Source organism: Herpailurus yagouaroundi, unplaced genomic scaffold, assembly GCF_014898765.1.
Source record: "Herpailurus yagouaroundi ecotype Mexico unplaced genomic scaffold, PumYag 191, whole genome shotgun sequence".
In the NCBI taxonomy this organism is placed as follows: domain Eukaryota; kingdom Metazoa; phylum Chordata; class Mammalia; order Carnivora; family Felidae; genus Herpailurus; species Herpailurus yagouaroundi.
The window spans coordinates 14,011,739-14,031,344 of record NW_024412422.1 but is presented as its reverse complement, the minus strand read 5'-3'; the positions used below and the strand labels follow the sequence as shown (position 1 = coordinate 14,031,344).

Sequence of the window (19,606 nt, the reverse complement as noted above, 5' to 3'; positions counted from 1 at the left end):
GACATTGGTGAGGTTTTAAAAATAAATAAGATACGTTGCTTGATTTATGGAACTTAAAACTCATAGGTTACGATAAAATAATAAAACAGAGGATGGGGCGCCTGGCCGGCTCAGCTGGTGGAGGCAACTCTTGATCTCGGGATCTTGAGTTCAAGCCCCACATTGGGTAGAGAGATTACTTACAAGTAAAATCTTAAAAAAAAAATAAATAAATAAAATAGACGATAAAGCTATACTTGATATGAAAAACACTTTGGGTACGTATAATCTTACATTTGGTTACCAAGCTGACTTACCCTGGTCTGTGGGCTCCCTATTTTCCTCCCCAGAGGCAACTACTGTCGCTAAGTTTTGTGTGTGTGCATACTCTTTCGGGAAGGTTCTCTGCATGTATGAATATATATGACTTAGGAAAAAAAACCAGAAAACCGAAACCACAGACGGCTGCCTACCATTGTGCCCCTGCTGTTTTGACGTGACAATTGGTGGATCCTGGAGGTGGTGCTCTGTGGGTTCACTTAGATTGTCTGGGTCTTTTTAGCGATGGGCTTAGTGTTCGGCTGATGGATGATGCACCATCATTAGGTGAACCGACTCCCGACTCACGAAGCTCTATATTGTTCATGGCAGAAGCCTGGCAGCAAACAGGGCCGCAGCGAGTGCCCTGGTACAGAGGTGCTCGTGCGCATGTACTCTCCTGTCTGTGGAATAAATTGCCCGAAGGAGAAGCGCTAGGTCAAGGGGTGTTTTCCTTTTATTTTCGATAGCTGTCGCCGAATTGCTCTCCGTGAAGGTAGCACCAATTTACACTCCCACTTACAACGTGTGAGTGCGAGGTAGTGGTTTTTAACCTCAAAACCCCAGGCAAGGAAGAGCTTTTAAGTAAAATGAAAATCTGGAGAAAACCGTGAGAGCCTTTGCTACCGCAAAGGGCGGCTCTTAGCAGAGTTCCTGGCACAGCCGGCTAAGGATGCTGGTTCCCATTAGGTGCCTCCTCGCACGTGGCAGGGAGGGGGCCCTTGATTCCACCAGGCACGTTGTGGCCTGGGTGGTCCCTTCGTGGAGGGGTTTGGGCCTCCTCTGTCAGCTTGTCCATCACCAAGTATTGAGGAGCACCAGATGCTTTAAAAATGACACCAGGACGTGTAAAATTACAAAATAATTTTGCCAAGGTAAGGACACTATTTTTATTTGTTATTGTTGAGAAGGAGAGAGAGAATGTGAGCAGGGAAGGGGCAGAGAGAGACAGAGACACAGAATCCGAAGCAGGCTCCAGGCTCTGAGCTGTCAGCACAGAGCCTGACACGGGGCTCGAACTCATGAACCTCGAGACCATGACCTGCGCTGAAGTTGGACGCTCAACCAACTGAGCCACCCAAGCGCCCCTGAGGGCATTATTTTTATTTTATTTATTTATTATTATTGTTTTTTTGATGTTTATTCATTTTTGAGAGAGAGAGACAGAGCACGAGCAGGGGAGGGGCAGAGAGAGCGGGAGACACAGAATCCGAAGCAGGCTCCGGGCTCTGAGCTGTCAGCACGGGGCCCGATGGCGGGGCTTGAACCCGTGGACTGCGAGACTAAGAACGTTATTTTTAAAGAGCTGTGCAATTCACAGACGTTACCAGGGGCCGGAGGAGGGACAACGGGAAGCATGTGTTTAAGGGGTACCGAGTTTCCGCTTGGGGGGCAGAAAAATGTCTGGAGATGGGCGGTGGGGGCTGCGAGCGGCGTGAGTGCGCCTGATGCCGCCGAACTGGGCACTTCAGACGGTTAGGGTGGCGCGTGTTATGTTCCGTGTAATCGACCACACACACAGAGAAGCACCAGTCATCCTCCCGTGAGCAGAGGACACGGAAAAATAGGAACGATCTAACCCAAGAATGAAAAGACGAATGGATGGAGTTTTTTGAACAGCTTGCCCCGTTAGCCATGTTTGCGGGTCACCTTGCACTGCTGAGAGTGTGGCGGCGCCTGGCGCGGACCGCTCCCCGGGTGTGAGAGCGGTCAGGAGACGCTGAGGACTGGAAAGAGAGAGCTCCCTGGGGCAGGCGCTTGGCTGGGCCTGCGGGGGCTCCGTGGTCCCTGAGAAGACCCCGTGTGTGACCCGGGAGGCCCGAGGCTGACCTACTCTCCACCCTGAGGTGCTGGACTCACCTTCACCTGTGTCATCGCTCTGTGTTTAAACAGGGTGCTTGTCCCAGGCCTGCTGCTGGTTGTTTTCTGGGCCTGGTATGAGTGAAGCTGGCAAGCAGTAACTGGGTGCGAGCTTTGTCACGATTTTCTGTGTCCCCAGTGGCTCAGATAACTTTTGCAAAAAGAGCATTTGCCTGGTCCTGCCTAGAAGCTGGGAAGCGGAGCGGGTGTCTGCCTGGAAGTGCGCAGAGGCTCGGAGCAGGTGCGGGGGCTCCAGGGATCTGGCCAGAAGGAAAGTCTCCCTACAGAGGTCGCTTGGACTTCTGCACAGCGGCCACCAGCCTCCTTGAGGTGCTGCGTGTGTTACCGGTGCAGTCGTCACCCAAACTGTAACGATCGTCAGGAAACCCGAGCTGTGAAGTCCCTGATTTTAGAGGGTGTGGATGTGTGCGCGAGCAGACTCTCGCTCAGGCAAGGTTGCTCCTGCGGAGAATGGGCCTCCTGCTTTGTCTGGCCGTGGGTTGTGACTTGCTTTAGGGCCCTGTCTCCATTGGGTGAGTCTGTGGCCTTCACCTCACTTGCAGAGAGAGAAGCACCAGACCCAAGAAAGACCAGGATCCTGGGTTGGTTGCAAGACCACAAAGAGCCCCCTGACCCGGGCTAGTACGTCCCCGCCACCCTGTGACTGGAGCCACCCTATGACTGGACGACCAGCTCGTGATTGCTCCAAGTCACACAGTCTCACCCCGCCTTCCGTTGCCAAACTCAGATTCCAGGAGGCGAGGTGGCCACAGAAAGCTGGAGCCCAGTCCGGGTGCTGCCCTGGCCCCCAGCACTCCATCTGGGGCATTTTGCGTCTTAGAGGGTAATCGTGAAAAGACCCGAACACTGTGGGTTCACGGTTGACGGAAACACAGCCCCACCTTTCCTACGGTGCGCCCATCTGAAAAACCGGTGTCAGAGCGTGAAGCCACCGCCGGAGGCTGTGCAGGCACCTGTGACGAGTTTCCATTTGACTCACATCTGTCAAGAAGGTGACACGACGTACCATAGCCACAGGCCGCTGTGATCGCTGAGCTGACACAGCTCCTCATGTGGGCAGAAGCATATGCTTCCCATTAAGAAAATCGCTACTTTTGAACAGGCTCCGAATAGACTTTTTTGCTTTTGCTGAAATTAAGACAATAATAATAAAACAACCCACCCGACACCCCAAATTTCTTAAAAAGGGAAAAAAACATTTGATGTCAACCCAGAAATCCAGCGTGGTGTCAGAACCCGGCAGAGCCACGGGGACAGAAGGATGGCTGAGGCCGCCGTCCTCCATCCTCCTGGAGCCGTGACACCGGATCGTCGTCCCCGCCCCCACGCCCGAGCGTGACATAGCTTCAGTAGAAGGGGCCTCCGACACGAGCCAACAGGGCCGGATTTGCCTGCGAATCTGCTGCAGCCCCCATGGGATCGCTGGAGAAACCCCCCCAGGTGGCTGCAGCATCGAGCGGTCACGTTGAGTGAAGCCTCGTTTAGAGCACTCGAGCCCTGAAGGAGTCCTTGATAAATGGAAGGGAGACTTATTATCGGTGCTCAGCCCAGACAGAGCAGAGGGTGGGAGTTTGAGAGCTCTGCTCCCCGCCTGCACTGGCCGAGGCCGGCGGGGCACAGGCCGGCTGAGACTTGGGCTGCAGACCCACCCCTCTCTCGGGTCCCTGGGGTTGGGAGCGTGATGGGGATGGGGCAGACGGTCGCTGCCTGGATCATCGGTACCGAGGCACAGCGTTTGTGGACGGGCACGTGTGTGACAATAGTTACTGCGTCTAGTAGCCAGATGGTCCAAACAACCCGTCAGTGGTACGGTATGTAAATATTTTCTGTCATTATCATGGTGCTGCCGTGTTCACGTTAACAAGGATGAAGAATTACTCAGGAGCTTGCTGCAGTCAAGAGCCAGTTGGGCCACAGGCAAGGATAGCTTTGGGGGCGAGCTTGACCTCCTCTTGCTGCCTCCTGCCCAGACACCGGATCCTTCACATGGAGACCCCAGGGAGCATTCCCTTAGGGCTCTTAGCAAGGACAGAGTTTGTTTCTCATCTTGAACCAGTATGTTTTTCACCGTTGGTGAAAGCTCTGTGACCCAGAATATTTCCCTTTTTGCTTTGCCTACCAGGAAGCACACAGCTAAGATGATGATGATGATGATGATGATTGTAACTCATTTGCTTGTGGATTGTCCTTGGGAGTCTCAGGATAGCTTTTCTCGTCCATTTTGGTTTCTTTTGTTCTTTACTCATCTAGTGTTTTGGGGGAGGTAAACCTGCATAGTAAGGTTTTGAGAAGCAGGTAGTATGAGTGGAGCTCACATACATGCAGGAGCTCTCATCACGTGCTTAGCCTGTGATTGGTGGGTGCAGAACTGGGCTGTACCTGATCTCCCTGAACTGTTAACTACACTGGTGATGCCTACGCCTGATTCTCCTGTGCATCCTTCACACATTTGATGCGCGGTAACGGTTTGGTGAATGTATCAGTTAGGATAGGTTTGCTGGCTGCTATAACAAACCGTTGTTACAGTCTCCGTGGCTTATCCCAACAAAGGCTGTTCTCACTCTTGCAGTTGAATTGGATGGGCTGGGGGTGGCCTCTGTGTGGTGATTCAGGGATCCCACATCCTTTCCTGTGGTGTTTCTGTCATCCCCTGGGGCTCCCTTGGGGTCCTCCACTGGACCTGGGCAGTCAGCTGCCTGGTGAACGAAGAGAGAGAGGGCATTGAGGATCACGTGGGCATTTTAGGGGCCAGGCCTGGAAGGGGTGTACGTGCCGCTGCTCCCAGAACTCCTCACGCATCTTGAACCTGGGGGTTATCTGGCCAGATGTAATTTAGGAAGAGGAAACTGGACCAAGCCGGAGTGGCATGGCAAGTGTTGTGGAACGAACAAACGCGTGAAGGGCACGGAGGTGAGGGCGGGGATCCTCAGGGGGCAGAGGTGAGGAGACTGTGTGCCTACCTTGTAAATCTAGGTGCCACAGTCGTTTGGCCTTTGTTCAGTGCTTTGGATTCTGTTTCCGTGTTCCCTTCTGCCCAGACTAGGAGGTCGCAGAATGTTGGAGCTGAGCGGAGAGGCCATTTAGAGGCCAGCCTCCTCACTGTGCACATGGAGAAGTGGATCTCGGAGAAGGGAACTGGTCCACCTGGAGTCAGCCAGTGAGAACGCTGGTCTCAGCACCACATCTGGGGGCATTCCCTGGGACTCCCAGGGAGCATCTCTGCTCACAGCATACTGGACGGTACGGCTGAGCCAGCCGCAGAAGGTCCGGCTTCTGCGACGGATCACTGGAGAAACCCCCGGCCTCCACAGCAGCTGTTTGATTTCAGCATGTGTTCCGTTGGGGCTTGGGGAGTGGAAAAGGAGTCTCTCCCTGACACTTATTTAGGCACTGCCTTGTCTTCGTGACTCACCCGTGAGAGCACCAAAGAGCTTCATTGGTCCCACATTAGAAATAGAAATCTCCCCCAAAGCCATTAGAGCGCCCGACCACCGTGTTCATCATTCATCGCTGCAGCGAAGTACTCCCAAACTTAGTGGCTTAAAACATCAACGTTTTATCTATTTGCTCACAGCGTGGCAGTTGGGGCAGGGCTTGGTGGGGACACCTCATCTCTGCTCCACTGGTGTCAGCTGGGACAGCTTGACTGGGGGTGGAGGATCCCTCTCCAAGATGGCCTCACTCCCGGGGCTGGCGTGTCGGGGCTGGCACTCGCCTCTATCTGCTGGGGCTCTTGGCTGGGACAGTGGTTCTCCTCCACATCACTTCTCCAGGCACTGTAGTAAAATACGCGTAACATAAAATTTACCACTTTAGCCGTGTTTAAGTGTCCAGTTCAGTGGCATTAGGTATATTCACACTGTTGTGCCACTGTTTCCATCATCCATACCCAGATTCTTTTCTTCTTCCCATGCTGAGACTCTGTCCCTGTTCAACGACAAGTCCCCCCTTCCCCTCCCCCAGCCCCTGGCACCCACCCTCCTACTTCCTGTCCCTGTGAACGTGACTCCTCTGGACATCTCAGATAGGTGGAACCATGCAGTATTTGTTGGCCGGTGACCGGCTTATTTCATTCAGCACAGTGGCCTCCAGGTTCATCCAGAATGGCCTTCCTTTTGAAGACTGAGTAATAGTTCATTGTATGGAGAGACCACACATTTTGCTGATCCATTCGTTCGTGGATGGACACCTGGGTTGTGTCCACCCTTTTCTATTGTGGATGGTGCTGCCGTGAACATAGGTCTGTGAATATCTGTTTGCGTCTCTGCCTTCAGTTCTTAGCCAGGCATTCCTGAAGGCCTGGGTCTGAACCTGGTGCAGAGTTACTTCCAGCACGTTCTGTTGGTCAAAACAGGTCTTGGGGTCAGACTAGATTCTAAGGACCGGGACTCCACAAGGCTGTAGCTCATTGGGTCCTCCACAGAAACCATCTGCCACGACCCCTCTGGGAAAAGATCTTTGCAGGAGAGGCAGGTGGACCCGCTCGCACACACCCCATCCAAGGCCCGATTCCCCTCTCGGATGCCTCCGAATGCCCAGATGCCTGTGGCCCCGGCTTCCAGAGGTGAGTTTCCGTCGTCGGCCAAGCTCAAGCCAGAGCCCTGCTGTCCCCTCCCTTGGGGGGGCTGCAGCGCTCGCTGTCTGTTTTGTATCGCTAATGGCTGTGCCTCTTATTATATAATCTGTTATTCTGTGCCGCACCAGGCCCTGGTTACTTGTCAAAAGTTTCTAGAAGCCAGCTGTATCAGCTCCAGGCAACTGGGGGTGCTGCCTGTCCCTCATAGTATTAGTCACTCTGTACTTAGCTAAATTTAACTTTTTATCATCCAAATGATATTTTTGTGGGCTTGGAATTTTACATAATGCTACCAACTGCTGCAGGCTAAGAATTTCTCCTTTGTGTTGTGAGTGTGCATGTGTGTGCGCGCGTGTGTGTGCGTGCTGGTTTTCTCCCCCATGAACTTTTGCACGCCCAAGGAAACATTCTTCAGTTTCCCTTCCCTGTTCTGCCTTCCCGGGCCCTGGGTTTCTTCTCAGGCTCTGCTTTGCCTTTTGCCAGCTGGGAGGAAGATTGCTCCTAACAGCTTTCTGATGGCCCTGCTAATGCTTCCTTCCTTACTCGAGGGCTCTCCACTTTGAAGGTCTCTGAGGGTTTCCCTGCTGATTCCGACAGTCTGGGATTCAGAGAAGGAAGCTCAGCTCCAGAGTAGAGAGTGTCTGTTGAGAAAGCAGAGAGAAGGGTCCGGAAGGGAGGGTGGGGGTGGGGGCCGCGGCGGTGGTGGTGGAAAGGGACAAGAAGTAAGAAATCCAGTGACTTGTCCAAGGTGTGGGGTCCAAGATGCAGGCGATTCCTTTGTGCCTGTGGGAGAGACTCACCTGTTCGGTCACCACTGGGAGAAGTCAGGGCTGCGGGGGGTGGGGGTGGGGGTGGGGGTGGGGGGTGTGTGGAGCTGGGAGATCTGGCATCTCCTTGGGGAGGGGCTCCGGAGCTCTGACTTCCCTGAGCACCCGCCACTCAGAAATGGTAGCATGCTGGGCCCTTACCCAGGGGTCTCGTGCGGTCCACACGTAACTGTGCAAGCCTCCATTTTCCAGATGGGAAAACTGAGGATCGGATCAGAGGGTGAGCACTTTGCTGTGTGCCGGGCATGGCACCTACACTGGCATCCTGTAGCTCACCGGCTCTTGGCAGAGGTCTGTGAAGTAGGGGCCCGTGTCAGGGCTCTCTTACAAGGAAGCTGAGTCCCAGGGAGATTAAGCACACTGCTTAAGTTGCTTGAGGCGAGGCTACAGCTGAGAGGCCACCCCAGACCTGCCCTCAGACCAGCCAGCCGTGTCACCTCTTCATTGCTCAGCGGCCTCAGATGGGACTCGCACTGGGCCCTGGGCTCTTCCCAAAGCCTGTGAGGCTGACTCCAGCCTCACCTGGTCTCCAGGTTTCCTGTAAGCAATCTTTAAGTACAGGGGTGTGTGTGTGTGTGTGTGTGTGTGTGTGTGTGTGTGTGTGTGTGTGTACGTACACACGTACAGGCTGCTTCTGGGAGAATCTACCTGGACTGGGATTGGCTTCTTGAGCAGGGGAACCCTGTTCTGGGAAACAGGGACAAGGCTGAAACTCAGGCTCGCACCCTTTTTATGTTTTCAAAAATATAGATGTAATGCTTGTTTTAAATTATTTTATCAACAAGTTAGGAACTCCTGGGTAGAGACCCCAAAGAATTAAACACACCTGCGCACACAAGCTTGTATGTGATCGCTCACGGCAGCAGTTCTATTCACAGTAGCCCCAAACGCGGTGTGTTCATACAGAGGAATATTATTCGGCCACAAAAAGGAATGAGGCGCTGACACCCACTACTACACGGATGAACCCTGCAAACGTGATGCCAAGCGAGAGAAGCCAGACGCAGAAGGCCACGTAGGACGCGCCCGCTTCTATGAAACGCCCAGAACAGGCAAATCCATAGAGACAGAAGCAGGGTGGCATTTACCGGGGACTGGGGGAGGGGGAACGGAGAGTGACCGGTGGTAACGGGTGTGGGTCTCTCTTTGGGGTCGAAGGAAACGTTCTGGAAGTGGGTAGCGCTCAGGGCCGCGCAGCTTTGTGAATGTGCTCAATGCCGCCGAATCGTGCGCTTCGGGAGGGTGAATGTATGGCATGCAAATTATATCTCAGTAAAACAAAAAATCAGAAGCCATGTCTCAGGGTGGAGTCAGACGCCCCAGCGTGTGCCAGCGACCTGTGCGGCGTGCCGCGGCCCCGCTGCCATTTGCATCTGTCCGCGTCTGCACGTTTTTCGCCGCCTGCTTCACGGTCTCCATGTCAACGGGGGATGGAAACCACAGTGTTTAACTTCAGTTCTACCACCCACTCGTTTGGAACTTATGCTTCCAACCAGGGCCAGCCTGAGACACGCAGACGTCTGGGCAAGCTCGTAATTTGGCACCCCAGCAAACCGGTCTTCTTTAAGTGTTTGTTTGACATTTATTTAGTGGGATGAGGAGAGACTGATAGCCTATTAATAGAAGTTGGGTAGAGAAACAGATTCACTTACTAATTCACGTCCACTGACCAAAATCAGGCAGGGATCTGAAAAATTTTCAAGAAAGCGGTTCTGACTCCTCCAAAAGGTGGGTTTTATTATTATTTTTTTTTCCCTTGCCGTTTTTCAAATTACTCAGGAGGTATATTGAAGATTTAAATCTTGTTTTTTACCTTTATTTATTTATTCTGAGAGAGACAGAGAGCAAGTGGACGAGGGGCAGAGGGAAGAAGAGAGAGAGAGAGAGAGAGAGAGAGAGAGGGAGGGAGGGAGAGAGAATCCCTAGCGGGCTCTGCACTGTCAGCTCAGAGCCTGACACGGGGCTCGAACCCACAAACAGTGAGATCATGACCTGAGCTGAAATCAGGAGTCAGATGCTTAATCCACTGAGCCACCCAGGTGCTCCCTGAAGATTTAGATTTGCTCTGTGAAGGAGAAGATCTAGTCTGTAAGGTGATGAGTGTAGTTGATTATACTGTATCGTATGATTGAAGTTTGCTAAGAGGATAGAATGTTCTCCCCACACCCGCCCCCAAAAAAGGGTTGCTGTGGGAGGGGATGGATGTGTGAATTAACTCCATGGGGAGGAATCCTCTGCAGTATGTCAAACATCACCTCGTACACTTAAAAAAATTTTTTTAATGTTTATTTATTGAGAGAGAGAGAGAAAGAGCGAGAGAGACAGCATAAGCAGGGGAGGAGCAGAGAGAGAGGGAGACACAGAATCGGAAGCAGGCTCCAGGCTCTGAGCTGTCAGCACAGAGCCCGACACGGGGCTCCAACTCACAAACCGTGATATCATGACCTGAGCTGAAGTCAGACGTTCAACGGACTGAGCCACCCAGGCGCCCATCCTGGTTCACTTTAAATATATCACCGTTTTGTCAGTTGTATCTCAGTAAACCCGGGGAGAAAAACTTTAAAGGCACAGAACGTTTTTTTTTTTCTTGCTGATAATCAGCAACTCACCACCAGCATATTAATGGGTTCCGGAACCCCGCCTCCCTGGGACCACAGCCACAGGTGTGCACGGACCATGCACGCGACAGCTCTGAGCCACGAGGCTTGTGTTTTACTTTGACTTCTCATCTTCCCAAAGGGAGTGGGCTGATTTGCTTTTTGCCTTTTGTGCGAGGGGTCATGGGAGGAGACCTGAGTCACCTAGCAGCGTCTTCTATTTAATCCCCGTCGTGTTTTCCTGCCTCCCGCCACCCACCCCTAGAGGTTCCCCCAAGGAGCTGACCGGCTCCTTAGGCTGATCCTGCATTCACTTTTTGGACTTCAAATGCTTTCTCTTTTTTTGAGTCAGAAAAATGATCTCCCCGTGGTGCACCTCTCTGTAAGGAGCCTGCGCTTCTCTCTCGCAGCCCCTGCCGGTCTCATTCTGCCGGCTGTGAGTCACAGCTGACCTTCTCACCCACAAGAGGCGTCACGGTGGTGTGGAGGGGGACCAGCCTCCAAAATCTGGCTTGCCATTGACTGTTGTGTTGCTATGGCAAACTTCTGCCCTCTCAGTGGGCTTCCTTACCTCTGAGGCTCACGGCTGACCTCACACGGGGTGAGTTTGGAGGTTTTGTGATGGCCGCTAAGAAACAGAACGGAGAGACCACATGGAGGCAGGGCGTGTGTGCGGTGAGCTGTGGAATTTGGTGCAATGGAGAGGAGAGAAGCTGGAGGGCCTGGAACCTGGGAACCCTGAGATGTGTTGTTCGTTCGGGATCCAGCGTGCATATGGGGGTGTATGTGCGGCCATGGACAGGAGCGGCAGGTGCAGGGCCAAGATGGAGGCTCACCCCTGCAGGCCCAGCCCAAAGAGGACTTTTCAGAGTTGGCCGAGCCTCCTCCGGGAGTGTGGGCCCGCACCGCTTCGGGTGGGCGTGTGAAAAGCTGGTCTCCGCTGCTTGCAGCCACACCTCCCACTGCTGTGCTGTCCCCAGTTAGATTCTCTCCCTCCTCTGAACTCTTACTGCCTGTGCCCTCATTCGGCAGTTTATCGCTTCTGCTGTCCCGAGCCACCGCAAAACGCCCCTTACTTTACCTTTGTCGAGGATACTAGCTCCTTGCGGGCACAGGCTGGTGACCCCAGAGCCGCCAGCGCCTGGCCTCAGCCCTTGGCGTGAGGTTATTCCGGACCTGGGGGGATCGGTTCCTGAAGAACCATGGCTTCTACGGCCCACGCGGGGGGTGGGGTGGGGAGGCTGCCTTCCAGTCATGGTCAGGGGAAGGCCTCCCGGCTGCTGCCCACTTCCTGGGCTCAGTATGGGGTCTGGCAGGCGTGTCAGACAAACAAGGAAATGTTGAGGTCGAGCTGCAGGTGTGGGGCCACGGCGGGAGCCCCAGGTTGGGTGGCGGCTTTAGCAGTGCCTGTGGATTTTCTGACGTCTCGTAGTCTGATTGTACCCGGGACTCCCCCGAAATCCATTTCTCCACCTTTTCCGTTTTGTTGTCAGTGCTCATCTCTGGCCTTTGGATATCTGGCAGAGGTGGGTCTCCAGTTACACACCGCCCAACTGCAGGGACTTGATGGGAAGGAGAGAATTATCTGCATCACCCCATGACGCTGCTCGTGACCCCACCCCGGGCACCAGGATGCTCGAGGCTGGTGGCCAAGAAGCCCAGGCTGCCGTTCCCCCCTTTCTTCCACTTGCCTCCCCTCTGCAGCCTGGGGTCCTGCAGTCCCAAAATTTGATAGGTGAGGAATCTCAGGTTTGATGCCGAGAGCTCTGAGCTGGGCTTCTGAGATGAGAAAGCTCGAGTGTGTGCAGGGGGGTGTGGGGTTCTGATTGTCTCCCTAAGCAGAGGGAGCTCTGGGCAGTGCTGGGTGCATCAGCCTCCGTGATTGAAAGGACTGGGCCCCTTTGTCGAGAGAAGACTCCTTTCGCCCAGCGTCCCCTGTCCTGTCCCCTAGGCACAGCTAAATTTCTGGTCTTTGGCATTGCTCAGGATGAGGCCAGTCCCTGTGGGTTTCCTGGTGAGTTTCCCAGGCGCCTCACCTCCTCCCCGACTGGGCTTCTCCCTGCAGGATGCTGACTCGTGCTTCCTGGTCCCCGACACCCTTCCGTGTGCCTAGTGAATCGTCCCTCCTCCTGCAGCAGGACATCGAGGGAGCCTTCTGACGCAGACCCACAGGTAAGGACCGCCCACTGGCTTTGGAGTTTGGGGGAGCTGGGGCTCGCTTGCTATTTCCTCTTTCTTAAACATCTGACTTTATCTGATTAATGGGGTAGATTGTATTAATCGATCCTGCTTCTTGCAAATATTGATTGCTCACTAAGTAGGTAGGACTGATGTTCTGTCTGTGGTTCCTTTAGTTGCCAGATGTGATACAACCCCCCTCTGGTGGCCCTTGTGACTCTCCACTGTACAGGGCACCCTGAGGGACTTCTCTTCTCTTCTCTTGGACCCCCTGGCCCAGCCTGGGCTCCCCACCCCCAGGAAATACGGCAGGACAGGAGTTTCAGGATTCCTCGGCCTTGGCAGAGGGCAGGGGCTGGGCACTGCCTCTCGGCGTTTCCCATAAGCTGTGATTGGCGACATGGGAAAAACCTTGTGTGTGTTTTCACGTAGACATTTGCCTAGATGAGAAACCGAGCAGGGGCTGTGGCGTGTCTGAGGTCCTCTCTGGAGTCAGTGGTAGCCCCAGGACTAGGGGTGGAGTCTCCCTGTGCTTAGTTCTTTCTCTCCTTCTGCCCTGGATCCTCCTGGGCTTCTTGTCCATCCAATTCCATTTCCTGTCCCCGGGTCTCTGGCACAGGCCTCTGTCCGTCCCCTTTTTGTCCTGCCAAGGCCTTCGGTGGGTAGAGCAGGTAAAGTGGTGTTGCCTTTTCTTGTTCTAAACTCCAACAAACACTTCTCGCTGGACACTATTCAGCTAAACACGCTGTGAACACACTGGCCCTGCTAAGCACACAGGGTCCATTATGACCCCGTTTTCCACGAGGAAGCTGAGGCTCAGAGATGGCAAGTGTCTGGCTCAAGGTCACCTAGCAAGTCAGTGGTGGGCTTGGGATTGGACCCCAAGTCTAGACCCTGAAGCACATGACATGGTTTTCCAAATACGGCATGACTTCCCCAAAAGATGGGGTTCAGACTGTGCCCTTCCTTGCGGTCTGGCTCCACGTCAGTCCCTTGCCTCCCCTGGGCCTCTGCTCCTTGCGGCGGAACAGGGCAGGGCAGACAAGGCCTCAGCTGTGTCCCCCTCACTCCTGGGTTTCCATGTTGGCACCGCAGGCTGTTTTCTCTGTAACTGCTCATTCTTTCCAGTTGCTGTAAAAAGTCCTCCAAGTGCTAAGAAGGGAGAGTGCTCTGTTGTATTTTTGTTTTGTTGTCTTGTGTTAATTCACTGTGTGAGAGTCTCGGAATCTCAGCTGCCAGGGTGGGTTTGGGGGAGGGCTGGCAGGGGAACGCAGGCCTGACCCTGAGCCTCCCCGAGGTCGCTCATCATCCTGCTGTGTCCTGCTGGCCTGCGGGGCCCTGGCGAGCCCTTCTCTGCCTGTGAGGCCTGAGCTCTGACGACAGCTTCTTTGCTTCCTGTTTCCTTTTCTACCAGAAGGCAGTTCTTTTTCCTTCCTTACAACTGCATTCCCCACGTATGTGGTTTTAGAGATGGTGGCCTTGTGGCCACCTGATCTAGGAGGGGAGACCCACTTAACCCCAAGAGTTCTCAAGGATTCCTGTGCTTCACTCGTTTATCCCGTGAATAGTTATTGCGTCCTTCATCCACATAGACCAGGTGCTGTTCGAGGTATTGGGCGCACAGCCGTGAACAGAGAGATGGGAGTCCTGCCCGCGTGGAGTTAGGCTCTTGTGCTTCAGGAACACTCCCTGCCCTACGGTCTCACCTCTGCTCTTTGCACAGGGGAAGATCATGGTTGCCCCTACCCACCTCTGAACTCCTCCTGGGAGTTTGTGGCCCTGGCAGGCGTCAGGACCCCTGGGCCCTGGCTGGCAGGAGTGTGTGTGGGGGGGTGATGGGTATCGGCAGGCAGCCCTTCCCCAGTGGCTGAGAATGTGAAATCCCCTCCTCATCCCCACAGTGGGGTGAGGAAGGAAAGGGCTTAAGGAACAGGGTCTATTTTTAGAGGAGCTCTTGCTCCAAAGGAACAGGAGCCCTTCCTTCCAGAAGGTGGGGGTGGGGTGGGTGCAGGGCAGGGGGCTGCTGGAGTTGTTTTCTCCGCTCAGCCTGCCTGTGTTCTTCATCTGCTTGACTTGGGTGCAGGGCCGTCGCAGAGAGGGTTTGCCTGAAAGAGGCAGGGGGAGGGGGGTGTCCCAGCTGGGGGACAGCATCTGCCCTCAGGCACCCACCCAACCCGGGGCAAAGCTGAAGACGTTTGCCATGAGCTGAGCCCGTGGGCAGAGCTTCTAGCATTTGACCTTAACCTCCTCGGGTGGGGGCCTGGGGTGGGGGAGGGTCCGCAGGCACAGGTTCAGGGTCCTCACTTCCTTCCTGACTCCCCACACTCACAGGGAGGGGCGCTTCCTGCCATTGTCTCTGTGAGGCCTCAGCAAGGTCACTGTCTCCCGAGGAGGAAGAGAGCGGATGTCACCAGCAGGACCTCAGCCCACAGCAGCACTGACACACATGTTTTGTCCCTGCCACCCCTGCTGGCCTCCCAGCCTCCCTGTAGCCCAGGACACAGACCGCAGGCAGGGTAGGGGCTCTTCTCCTTCACCTGCAGAAGCTTAACCCTGCCCGGAGCCACCCTAGCGGCTGTCCCCTCAGGGTTTAGGTCGGTGACGATCCGTGGCTGCAGCCAGCTCGCCTGGGCACAGAGAGGCAGGAGCTCGAGGTCAGGAGGCAGGGCCGTGGGACGCCGTGTTGTGTCCTAGAGCAAGGATGCTTCCCGCTTCCCGTGTTCCTTTGCTGTCCCCCCACAGTGCTTGGGAGAGAACTGGGTGAGATCTGAGTCCCCCTCCTGTCCCCTCCTGACTTCCCTCCGCCATATTTCTTTGTCTTTTGTGGTCCCTTGACACGCAGCCAGCCCTGCCCGGGACCTGGGCCGGAACGTGGAGGGGCTTTCAGCAGAGAGATCGCAGGAGCCTCCCTGCCCACCTACGGCCTCTCTGCTCTTCCTCAGCTCAGGGGCCTCTGGGAAGCCATTCCCTGGCTTTGCCCGCTGCCTGGGTGGTGCGCGTCTTCCCGAGAGCACACTTTGTTTTCATCCAGGTGGCAGAAATGCGTTCCTCCGGCTGTGTGTCGGGTCCCTGCTCCTGGTCACCTGGGGAGGTTTGCACAGGGGCACCGTGGCTCTCAGAGAGCCAGGCTGCAGTGCACTCGGCTCTCACACTCCAGGGTCGGCAGAGCCAGGGTGAGAAGCCGGCTCAGCCTCCCTCAGGCCGCGTGAGGCCAGGCTGCGGCCCTGTCTCAGCCTCCGTGGTCCCGGCCGGGGCTCCCCCGGAGTTCTGCCCGCGGGCTCTCGGCACTGGCGGCACCCCGCTTCTGGCTGCCTTCTGTTCCCTCTTTCCCCATCTCTGACTTCACTCGGTTTTGAGGATGGGCCCACTGCTTGAGTTTCTTGCTCTTCCCCACGTGGTCGTGCACTGACAGACGCCATGTTTATAAGGAGGCATCTGGGAGCACTTGCTTATGAACTGACCCTCAGACCCACCGGGACCGGGTCCAGTCAGTGTTCTCTGGGTCATTTCCGTGCTTTGTTCCTCCCCACGTTTCCTGAGCCGCAGACCTGCCTGGAACAATCACTTTGATTCCTGGAGACAGTGTCCAGAGCTTGGGATTCTCAGAGGGACTCCTGAGATGATGCCATTCAAGCTGAAGGTTGTGTGGCCCCAGACTGTTCATTTTAACAGCACGATGGAACCTGCAGATGATCGAAATGTATTCATCCAATGCATTGTAGTCATATGTTCATTCAATATTTAGTGAGTACCCACGATTCTGAGAGCTGGGTATAAAGGAATAATAAAACATTTAAAATGCTGGCCCTCCTGGGCTTATAGTCTAGTGTGGGTATACATACAGTAAACAAATAATGCAGTAAACTATGTAAGACTGACAGATGGGGATCAATGCTAAATTAATGCTAAATGAATGACAAGGCTTCTCAGGACAGTTAAGCAAAGGCCTAAAGGCGGCGAAGGAGAAAAAGCCAAGAGGTTATCTGGAGGAGGAGCATCCAGGCAGAGGAGACAGCCTGTCCAAAGGCCCTGAGGCAGGAGCTTGTCCGGGATGTTCTTGAAACTGGAGAGAAGGAGGGAGGGGAAGGGGCTGAAGAAGAAATGAAAGCCCACATGCAGCAGGTCTTTGGAGGTCTTATTGAGACTTTGACTTTGAGCTAGATATGGTGCTGCTGCGGAGTTTGTGCCCAGGAGGGCCAGGCTCCCACTGAGCTTTAAAAGGATGGTTTCTGGCTATTGTGCTGGGAATGGACTGGATGGGGTGGAGGGAGGAAGAGGGGAGGCCAACGGGGAGACTGTTACAAGGGCCCGAGGTGGCAGGCCCTGGACCAGAGGGGCTGCGATGGAGGTAGTGAGGGACTTGGGCTCCAGGCATGTCTTAAAGGTAGGGCCTCAAGGAATCTCTGAGGGAACCAGGCAAGCAAGCCCTGTGGTGTGGACTTTCAGAAAACAGGTTCTCACAGACTTGGAAGGACTCAGGAGGTCAGCTTTTTTTGCTTAACCTCTGGGGAAACTGAGGACCGGTGAAGGAAGTCACTGCCCAAAGTCACAATGCAAGCTGGTTAGTGGCAGAGCCAAGACTCAGGCTTCCAGCCCCAAGTCCAGTGTTTTTGTAGCTGAACTGATGGACAGCTCTGGGCGGGGGACGTGCAGGGGTTTGAGGGCTCAGGGAAGGACTGGCTGCGAACCCTGCTGCTGAGTGTGGGGTCCTGGCAGACTGCACCGGCGGGCAGGAATTCAGGGCTCTGAAAGCTGAGAGTTCTGGGTGCTCTGGGCCTTGAACAGCTCTCTCTGGGATGGTGTTTTGACTTGGTCGGACAGAGGTCTGAGTTGGTTGGCCATGTCTGAGCTCTGGGGCAGATCAGTTGGTGCTCCCGTGCATTTTATTAACACTTTATTGAGCTTCTTCCAAGTGCCGGGCCAGAGATAAGATGCGCTTGCTCTCGAGGAGCTAACAGTTCAGGGGAGACAGACAGGTGAACCCACGTGCCCCTGGGACAGTGGCAAGCTGTCCACACTGGGGGGATTTCTATCCACGGTCAGGCCGGGCACTGAGCAGATTCTTCAATCTCCAGACACCCCAGAGAACACAAGCCAGAGGCCGTCGGTACACCAAGGGGGTCAGGCTAAATCCACAGTCCATCTCTTGTAACAGAGGGGGCAACAGAGGGGTCGGTGGGGGCTGGGATCTCAATGCCCTACAGCTGTGTCACCTAGAACAGATTTCACTTAAACTGTGACGACCCAGTGGCACCCTGAACTTGATTATACTCCCTGGGAGGCAACCTTGAATTTCATCGCTGGGACTTCCTGTGTGCCTCTCCGTGAATAGGGCTGGTGACGTATTTTTAGCTTGCGAGCCTGCTCTAATGATGAACTTTAAGTCACTTGTGACCTTCGCGATGCAGAACAAGGCCTGTGAAGTTCCTGGCTCTGCACAGGGGGGTCTGGGCGTTGTCTTTAGACTCCCCAGCATGAAGGTAAAGACAGATTTTGCTTTGGCTCTCTTTGGTGAAGTTGAAACTATAGGCCAAAGGAGGGAAACCCAGTTTGATTTTTCTTTCGGCCTTTTAACTTGACCTGTCCCCATCACAATAAATGTACCATCGAGGAATGACAGCTTGGAAATTGCTTCCATTGATTGATTTTCAGCTGTCTCCAGAAACGGTTCTCATTGCCCTGTGCTCTGGTTAGTGCCCTGTGACCACGGGTAACAAGAGTGTGGTGCCTGGAAGTGGGAGATCCGGCCACGTGCTGAAGAGAGGCGTGAGCCCCAGTGGGCTGGGTGTCCAGCCAGCCTCTGTCCTTCTGTTGGCGTCATCCTCAGAGGCCGGAGGAGGTGCGAGGACAGCAAGGAGACCAGGCACAAGCTGTTGAGTCCCTTCCTTCCCTACTGTGGGCTGCAGCCTGTCTCTGGGCCTGTCTGCCCTGGGCTGACATGGCTTGACAGGGGATTTCATTCCTGCGGTGCTTCTCACGTGTAGACCCCTTGTCTAGGACAACTGAGTTGGGTGCTGTGCCCACAGATCGGTAGTGGGTTTCAGGATTCACGCCTCCCCTCTGGGCTCAGTCTCCCTGAGAAAAGGGGGTTTGTCGGCTTGTTCTCATCGAGCAGCTTTCTGGGAGGTGGGTTCCCAGATGGGAGGCATGGCCTTAGGTTGGGCCGTCATTTATCTCGCATGTATTAAATACCTTCTGTGTGCCTGAGCTGTGCTATGTGCCAGAGGTAAAAATAAATCCAAGTTGTGCTTTGACGGGGGAGAACCATGCCTCCCCTCTTCCCTCTAGATGAGCTTTGCCCTTCTAGGCCATGCACTTTGAGTACTAAAGCCATCAACTCATGCTGTTTCCTGTGCCTTTCCCCCTTCTCCGTCTGGTAAACTCCTGTGCATCCTTCAAAGCCCAACCAAAATGCCCCCTTTTCAAGTTACAGATACTCTTGGGAAATATGGTGCACTCACTCCCTGGTGCTTTGCTGTGAATGAATTTATTAAGTGGAACCAAGTGGGCGAGGATGAGATAAGACGGCATCTCAGCAGGAGGGACATCTCTTACAGCATGAGTTGCCCCAGGGCCAGCCCATCCCATGACCCGTGCTCTACTCCCGCCACAAGGGGATATCTGAGGTCAGGGACACGTTTTCTTCGACCACTAAAGCATCTCACAAAGATGGCCTAGATTTGAAAGGACTGACGGGAGGAAAGAAAGCAAATGAGAAAGCCAGCGTAGAGCATCTCACATGGTGCCTGGCACTTAGTAGGTGCTTGATACACACAAGTTCCTTGCCTAACACAAACAAGCAGAGTTGACTGTAGATCCCAGGGCTTACAGCTGCCTAGGGACCGGTAGCTGTGCCCCTAGTTGGCAGCACTCTCTGATCCAGATCTGTGTGGGGCTCGGAGCACATGAGCGAGTGGCTCCTTCTGTCTGTGAGGTCAGGAAAGGCTCCTGGGGCTGGGGACCCTTGGAGCTGTGGAGGCAGAGTGTGAAGGAGGGTGTTTAAGGATGCACCTGCCCCAGATGAGACGGCCTGAGTCCCCTCTTTTACACAAGAATGGCCCATGCTGTGCCAGCTCCTAAGCTCTGTGTATGACACAGGAGGCTGGGGACAGGCCTGGCTGGAGACGTGAACAGCCAGCGGAATGCCACAGTGTGGCCACCAAGCCTGCCCAGCCTGCCCCCGCCCTAGGCAGGAGGGACTCCCCCTGCTCTGTCTCCCCGAGCATCCTGGGCTTGTACGCTTCTGGTTT

General features: G+C 54.5%; 1 protein-coding gene across 11 annotated transcripts in view; it reads left to right on the top strand.

Annotated features, from left to right (window-relative positions):
- The first annotated feature begins 12,243 nt into the window (after positions 1-12,243).
- PITPNM2 (phosphatidylinositol transfer protein membrane associated 2) overlaps positions 12,244-19,606 on the top strand; it is a 111,203-nt gene continuing 103,840 nt past the window's right edge. For all 11 annotated transcript variants that reach the window (XM_040444000.1, XM_040443997.1, XM_040443998.1 and 8 more), the window contains exon 1: positions 12,244-12,350. The gene's annotated coding sequence lies outside the window, so the exon portion shown is untranslated. The remainder of the gene's footprint in view (positions 12,351-19,606) is intronic.